At 38.9% G+C, this 8,782-nt stretch overlaps 1 non-coding gene across 1 annotated transcript; it reads left to right on the top strand.

The window, feature by feature from the left end:
* Positions 1-2,327: 2,327 nt before the first annotated feature.
* Positions 2,328-2,434, top strand: LOC120070377 (small nucleolar RNA R71). The gene has a single exon (XR_005479873.1). It is a non-coding gene; the product is annotated as a small nucleolar RNA R71 (small nucleolar RNA).
* Positions 2,435-8,782: the final 6,348 nt, after the last annotated feature.

The following is an 8,782-nucleotide window of genomic DNA, read 5'->3' on the forward strand; positions in this document are numbered from 1 at the left end:
GGGTTCCTCGGACATTATTCCATAGGATGGCCTTCACCGCAAGTAGCACAACTTGTGCTCATTTGGTTGATTGCGTTGTCTTGGCCACTATGTGTTCCTGGGCTACTAATAACTTATAGAAATACAAGTTGTTCATGCTGCCTTATTCAGATATTGCGGCCAAAAGTGAAGGAATATGCGTCGATCGTATGAAAATGAGCTCAGAAATACAATAATTAGGAATTATCGCAATTACACCCACTAACATTGGCAAGATGGTAGAAGAGGATATTTTTACTCTATTTTGCAGGAAACCAAGTCACCGCTTGCGATCAAGGCTCAACGAGAAATTGAACAATGCATCTCTGTTACATTGCGCCCGTCAAATCATAATGAGAAACGATTAACGCAATAACGGCGCAATGCGACAGTCGATCCAGAGCTGAATTTCAACCGCATGCGGTAATAAAAACAACACCGCATGCGAGCAACCGATCGAAAGATGCAGTTGAGCAACACAAACGCGGAGGATTGTGACACGTGTACAACTAACCATTATGCAGATTTGATGATCTGATTGCATAACAGAAGGAATATTTATTCCTCCATCTTCAAAATTTCCATAACAAGAAGTGGGGTCCACAAGCCAAGAGTCAAAGCTTTTCACCTATAAATACCCCCATAGAATTTAGAGAAGATATACTTGATATGGGTATAATTGATACAAGGGCTAATTAATGTTGGATTACTCAGAGAAAGGCTGAGCTGAGTACTAATCGGAAGAAATCCGAGAAGAGAAGAGACAAGGCCGAGAGGTGAGTCTCAGTGCGAATATGCCAGATCCCCGCCATGAAGCTCTGTGTAGATCCTTGCTACTGATTGAGCAAGCCTGAGAGGGAAGCTCATCCTTTCGTTCACTTCATCCATACCGGCAAGAAAATCTCCATCCAGACCGGCGCTAAGACATTGGCGCTTATTTGTATTTGTTTCTAACTCTATTTCATCAAGTGTATTTCATCTTCTTAATCTCTTCATTCACAAATCATGTATCAGATGATAAATAGTTTTATTGAATGTCTCGATCACTTTCATTACCACTTCTCTGTCTACTTCCATTCCTCTATTAATCGTTTTCTCCATGAAGTTTTCTTAACACTTTGGCAATTAATATGGATTAAACAAGTAACTTAATCTGTGCTAAAGAGATAAATGCATTTAGCTAAGGCATGCTAGACGGCATCTTCACCTGTGAGAGCAGAAGTGAGGATGTCATTCTGATCTGTCAAGAGAAGGCTAGAAGAATATGTTAATTTGCAAGTAGTACTTCTAGAGATGGAAGCAACCTTGCGTTCATTACGTTCATCCCTGTTTCACCACAGAGATTGGGAACGTGGTCGATCACCGAGAGGTGTACGCTAAGGAAAAAGCGGAACAGTACTTATATCTTTAATGCAATTAAGGAACTTGCGCTGTTTATATTAGTTATCTTTTCTGTTTCTGCTTCGTACATAAGACTTGTCACCACATTACACGATCTTTGCATAATCTTCACAGCCAGCCTTGACCTTAGTATCTTGTATGATGAAACTTGTATCTTGTATCATCTTAGCTTATATTTACTTTATCGCAATTTACTTTAATGCAATTTATGTTATTGTCGCATTTTTTACCGTTTTACTTTACTTTATCGCATGTTTAATTACTTGTACACAAATTCTTTTATAAATTGAAAAAAAAAAACCCTGGTCGCATATATCACAAGCACAACGCAATAACCTAAAACAGTCCATGTGTTCGACCTCGGATCACACCGAGAAACTTGCGGTGAAATTATACTTGGTTTCAATGCAAGGAAACTTGTGACAACGCACAGCATACTACAAGAACATTTGTTAATAACGCATATCTAGAAGTAGTATCACATATCATCGCATAAAATCTATGTCACAACAAGTTTAGGCATGGGCTTGTATTACATTACAAATTTTTTGATACAAATTTATGGCGTCATTACCGGGGAACTGGTAACGAGGAAATAGGCTTGGATTTCTATTCTTGCATTACATCTTACGTGTTGTGTGACATAAGACACATTTTGCATTACAGCTACTGATTGCGATTCCTTGTATCAAATTCATCATCGCAGTCATTTGGTTCTGTAGGGATGTGACGGCCCTGTTATTTGCATCACTGTCCTTAATTCTTAATCTTTGATCGCTTTCTCTCCAGTCTTTATGATTTTTAAAAATGCGATCAAGTATATTCTTGGCCTCTTCGTATGTCTTATCAAGCAGACCTCCAGCTACTGTTGCATTGGCAGCCGTCTGCAATGTAGGGTTCAATCTGGTAAGCCATTATGCAGGCAATCTCTTACCAACCTCTTAAACCTCATCCAGGCGTCACTGAGCGATTCGTCAATATCCTATTCAAAATCAGTGATCAACTTCCTCCTTCTGGCATTCTCCATCGGGGGGAAGTACTTCTTCATGAACTTCTCCATTACCTGTTCCCATCATGTAATTTCCCCTGGTTCGAGAGAATAAGCCCATTTTCGTGCCTAGTCTCACAACGAAAATGGGAACAGTGTTAATCGAACCTCCTCAGTGGAGATGTTTGGGAACACAAACGTATTGCAGATCTCGATAAAACTCTGGAGGTGGCGTGCAGATCCTCACTACGCCTACCGCCAAACTGTCCGGCAGTTTGAATCACCTGCAGCATCACTGGTTTCATCTCGAATCTCAATCCGTCAAGAGCTGGCCTCATGATTCCTGAGGAGAAATCATAAAGGTTAGGCGATGCATAGTCTCGGATGGGCCTATTGCGATCGTTCGCCAAGAGGATGGGATTCGCCATGATATTATTTGCATTTGGTGCTCCATCTTCTGGTTGCTCTGCCATGTTTGGATCTTTCTCTTGTTGTCGTTGGCGACTGTTTCTTCTTCTTCTTCTTCGAAAAGTTCTCTCAATCTCTGGGTCGTAATTGGGCTTAGGATTTTGTCCTTCACTCATACGAAACCCGCTTCTTCCCTTACCTAAGGAAAAGCAGTGCACAGAGATGGAAAGTTTGCAAAGAAAATAAAAAAGTTACAGTTAGCATAATGTATTGTCGTAATCCCCGGCAACGGCACCAAAAACTTGATGCGTGATTAATGCGATGGAATAATGGTGTAGAATGCGATGGTGGAATGTGCGTTGTGCATGCAAGTTTTCCTAGCAAAATCCAAGTATAAATTCTACTAGGTTTCCTGGTAATCCCAGGGTCGAACACAGGGACTAAGGAAACAATATACGACGGTGATTTCTGATAACTTTGTGGTGACAAATAAATCAATGCATTGGCTGGTATGTTTATTTAATGTATAGAGTCTATGCGGCGGAATTGAGAAAAGAGTCAATAACACGAAAGTACAATGAGTATGCAAGGAAACGAGTTGAGGAGATTTTTTAGCTAACACTTCCTAAGATTGCGTTCACATTATGCGATCATGCTACATACATACAACAGCAAGTCATCTCTCAATACAAATGTTACAGCTCCTAGTTTTAGAATGCATGCGATGTATGCAATGATGTCTATAGGACTTATGTCTAAGCCTCTATTCTTGTTTATGCGATGATGGATGACACACACATACATAAGGTAATCGCAAACTACCATAACCTATTTCTAGGGTGCATGCGATACATGTTGGCAAACAGAACTTATCTCTATCTATCTCTTGCTTATGCAGATCTAATCTTGCTTTCTCAAGTCTAGATTCTAACCTAACTCTCTCAAGTCTTAGGTTCTTTCTTTAGACTCTCTCTCGAGTAGCTCTAAAGGGGTGATGGATGCAACATAAAACAAGATGATCACATGCAATGAAGATCTTAGGTCATGCTAGCTAAGTACTTCTCAACCCATTCGACAGTTTAGTTACTCATGCGTAATGTAAAGAGAGTGAACAGATGTAGAAATGCAGGTTCCATTCTAAAAATAAAATCGAAATACAGAATAACAATAAGAGATAAAGACAAGGAGTCTGGTAGCAATTTCTTGCTTCCCAAGGCTTTTACACTATTTTTCTCTATTCTGCTCAAAGAATATTCTTGCTTTCGCAAGAGTCGGCCCTCTCTCTGTTTTCCACGCTCCCTGGCACTCTCTGAGCTGACCAGGATGATCTTCTGGCGTCTTCTCTCTTCTCTCGGCTCCGCCTTCTAAGTGTAAGAAAAATATGAACAAAGGCTAACTATATTCTGTATGGTGAACTCTCTATATGGCTCAGCTGGAATAAAAACTGAACTCTTTTAAAGAAGTGGCCTTCAGTATTTATAGAGCTTTAGGGTGAAGAGCTTTTTCTCTCAAATGATTGCACTGATGGGATGTCATTAGTTCTCTGTCTGATGCACCGAATAATTGTCACCGAAAAGTTGAGTGTACTTGCTACAGTGTGTCGTTAACAGCTTGTCAACTAAATTCGAATTCGATAGTCATCAGCTTTATGTCCCATCGTGGTTTATTAAGCTTTCACCTTGATGCGCTGGCTCTATGCGACCACCTTCTTGAGCAGATCTTCGCAAACGCATATGATCGCATAGCCTTGCGATCTCAATCTCTTAATGCGCTTAGACGCTAAATTCCTTTGATCGCAATTCCGCCTTGCACCAACACATTTTCTACACAAAATACATAAGTTAGTTGCTATAATGCGATGGGCACATGCGATCGCAATGTTCTAAACTTAATGCTTTTGGACGCAATTTTTATATATTTTTACCGTTTCAATCCTTCATTGTTTTATATCTTTACAGTATAATAACGTGCATTTCTGCCCATTATCAATAAGCTCCAAGTTGCATTTCAGAGAACACTTCTCTTCCATGAACCTCAACAGAGTCAGCAACAATTACTTCCTCTTCTTGGAGTTTAACTTGGGAACTGACTCTACTGGTTTTGTCATCCATCCCTTTGTGCTCGCAAAGTAAGAACTGACGTTCAAAAAAATCTTGCAACGAGTCCATGATCTCGCATGCAATGACCATGTTCTCAACCCTTTTGGCCAAAGCATCAGGTATGCTAGCCAAAATGTGAAGTAGAGCCAATGAATTAGCCTTCATCCACACCTCATATGCATTGTGAATGCTTTGCAGTGCATCAAGGGTCGGGACTTGAGGACACTCCTCAACCATTACAAATTCGAGGTCGTTTACCACGAAATACGTTTTACAAGACTCTTTCCACTATATGTAATCGGTCAAATTCGAGGCACTAAATGGAAATACTAACAAGTTGCTGAAAACAAAAACACATTGACCTACATTAGGTTTTAAGCAAATACTCGTTGAAAAACATACAACACCCAATAAGATTTAGCAAAACTAACATGAACCCCGTGTGACATCTAATTTCGCAATGACGCTTCAAAGATTTAGGACAAAAGTCGCCGAAGAGATCATTAAGTCGATCTAGTTTCGCAATGACGCTTCAATTATCCATCCTCTGAATTGAGAAATTCTCAACCAGTCATTAATACCAGAACAACTCTTGCTTCTATAACGACTAGCCATCCTTGATTTGGTCAAGAGATCATTAACTTACTTACAACCTCCTGTAAGTGTGACCCGCCATTTTAGGCCCTAGAGATCCACCTCAAGCAGCCAATCCGACGGGGAAAAATCCGATTGGGGCAAAACCTAAAATGACCCTATCCATTTCTGGAGTTCACCTTGATCTTGACCAACTGCACAAAACCCATCCAAAGGGGGACACACCTAAGGCACCACGAGGGAGTACAGAATGATCTCACGGTGCAAACCAATGACAGAGACCATAAGAAGTGTTGACACACACCCTTCACCCACTTACTATAAACACTCTCTCCGTCCACCTTGATATTGACTCATGCAAACACCATCTGAAGAGGGATACTCCCAGGGCACCATGAGGCCAAGCATGAATATCACGGCATGAACATTCAGGGAGAAATGTGAGTGGAATCAACGACATATCATATACATATTTTCCTCCCACTTAGTATTTTAAAACCTAGGGTTTGGTTACTTAGAAAAAACACAGCTAAGAAATTTAACTAAGTGACTGTTTAGGTTTGCCCAAGAGTAATTTTTTTTACCTTGGATAGTTTAACAACTTTTGATCATCATCCATTAAACTCTTTAACGGAGTCTTTGACCAACTATCGCATGCTTGTAGAAAATCTATCTAATTCACCTTTCCAGGTAGGGATGTTCTGTTTCCTTCAGCTTAAGACCCCAACCTAGACAGAACCTACCTTAGACAAAAGGTCCCTTATAGATATATTTAATAAAATTTAATCCTTTTATGCCAGTCAATTTAATCCTATTAAACCAATTTAAAAGATTAAACTAGATTACTAATCTCATTAGAACCTTTTTGAACTTAGGTCTATCTCAATCCAATTTTAAAAGCCTTTTAAAACAATGAGTTCACCCTAAGTCTACATGCAACTCTTTCTTATTGATTTTAGTTCTAATTTCCTTTATAACGCTTATAAACGGAAACGACCAAAACCAACCACAATGCTAAGCTAACACATACAAGGCATTCATAATGCTTATAAACAGCCTAACTGTCATGCTCAATGCATTGTTCATTCATTGCTACTTTTTATATCACTCTTATATAAGCAAACAACGAGCCAAGCAAAAACATACTTCCATTCACTCTTATATTATAATGCTTATACTATAAAGATGATGCATGTGGCATGCAAAAATATCACTCTTATATTTCATGATGCATGTGCATGCTTTCAAGTAATTTCTTCATGCAATATTATAACACTTATAATACATGATGCATGAATAATTGCACAACCTAAGGTGGGTTTTAAATCTATATGTCAAACACTTTGCCATATAAACACCATACATCACAGGTATAATAAACAAATGTTGATGAACCTGGTAAAATTGCCTCAAATCTTCAAAACTAAAGCAAACTATTACAAAATAAGGAGTCTCCAGTTCAAATAGACAAACCGGATCTTGAACCGTCCGAACGAAGCAATGCGTCTCCACTCATTGTGCACCAAACACCCTGTGATCGTCAACACAAAAGAACAAATGTTTTGCTCTATCGTTTACCAACACTCCCAAAGCTAAACGATCGTTTAGCAACGATCGTGTACCTTTTACTATGCAATGAAGCATTAGGTACGCGATCATGCAGTGCGCTCCGAATAACGCAAACTCTATACGATCATCTAAACGTTCGTTGAGCGAACGCCTTCATATCGTATACTGCATGATCGTGTAGGTAATGACTATGCGATGAGTATGCTAACTACACAATCGTTTAGTGCGTGCCTTCTTCTAAACGATAAGCATCATATGCTCCCACTACGATCGTCTACCTCCAGCATCTACGCGATCAAGCAACCAACGCTACGCGATAGAGTAAACAATTTACCCTAGCTAAACGATTGTTTAGTAAATACTGCACGATCGTTTAGTTTAATCCCAATGATCGTTTACCTGAGGCTACACGACACGAACAACTCTTGGTCTTCTTTTTTGCTGAGAACCACATCTCCATGCTTCGAAATTTCATCACAAACGACTTGACTAACTCAAACACTTTGAATTACAGACTCAATAGCATGTTAATTATGCACAAAAACACAAGGACCCTTACAAATTAACACTTTGTCATTAAAAAAAGTTGTAACATAGGCAATTAGACCGATAAACATCCATCAACGCCATCCACAAATGCATTTAACAATTAAACACAATGCAGAAAACCCACCATGACTGTAAAAGAAGTTCAAAACAGAAGTGAAATTTGGAATATCATAACAACCTGGATCTTATACCAGTTGAAGGAAATTGTGCACGAGGATTTCCATGAGCAGCGAAAGGTTCGTTCCAAATTTCATTCGTATATGAACAACACAATTACAATCACAAAATGGAAACAACAAGCGCAAAATAGAAATTATAGCATGCTTTACTAAATGATCAAGGGATAGAACTAACAAATCTTTGAAGACTCATCTTCAAGACCCTTGATCACGAACGCTCAAACAATCAGCAACACTGCAACACTTGAACGCTCATATAACACGATCGTTGCACTACACGATCACAATGAACTCAAACAAAGCGATCATCAAGGTCACAAACACTTCGAACAACACGAACGGCCTCCATAGAACCTCGACTAGTGTCAAGTTGAGTATGACACCATCAAAAAGGTTACTTTGGTATTCTCAGTGTGAGAATCCAGAGTGTGGGCTCTGTGTGGACTTGGTTAGAGGATGAGATCGGAGGAGAACAATCATGTAAACGATTGAGCAAGTGAGAGATGTCAAAGCCTATCGTATAGGACGATGTCCAATTGTTTAACAAAAGCTATGCGATCGTTTAGCTCATCGACCAGCTAAGTGTTTATCGTGTAGAAACACTCCACAATCATCTAGTCTCTCCAAGTTATTGTTGTTTAGTAAATCTTATTTACTTGACAACCTTTTCCATGAGCAATTTTCGAGAATGGAATCTCAATACTCATTAAATTTAGGAAAACATTTTTTCTTTTATCTCACAGTTACCATAAAACCACCAATAACCTCCCACTCAATTGGTTATTAGAGAAAAAGAGATAATCATCCAATAATTAATATTTTTATAAATATAAATGATAACCAACTTATCATACTATATTTATAACCTATATTTTTAATATTTCATCTCATAAAACATACAAACCATAGCTCTTTTTCTATTTCATGGCACTTAATGTAAATCTCATTTACATTAATCCTCCACTAGATTTATCTCA

This window comes from Benincasa hispida, chromosome 1, assembly GCF_027475165.1.
Source record: "Benincasa hispida cultivar pf3 chromosome 1, pf3_genome.v1.1, whole genome shotgun sequence".
NCBI classification, from domain to species: domain Eukaryota; kingdom Viridiplantae; phylum Streptophyta; class Magnoliopsida; order Cucurbitales; family Cucurbitaceae; genus Benincasa; species Benincasa hispida.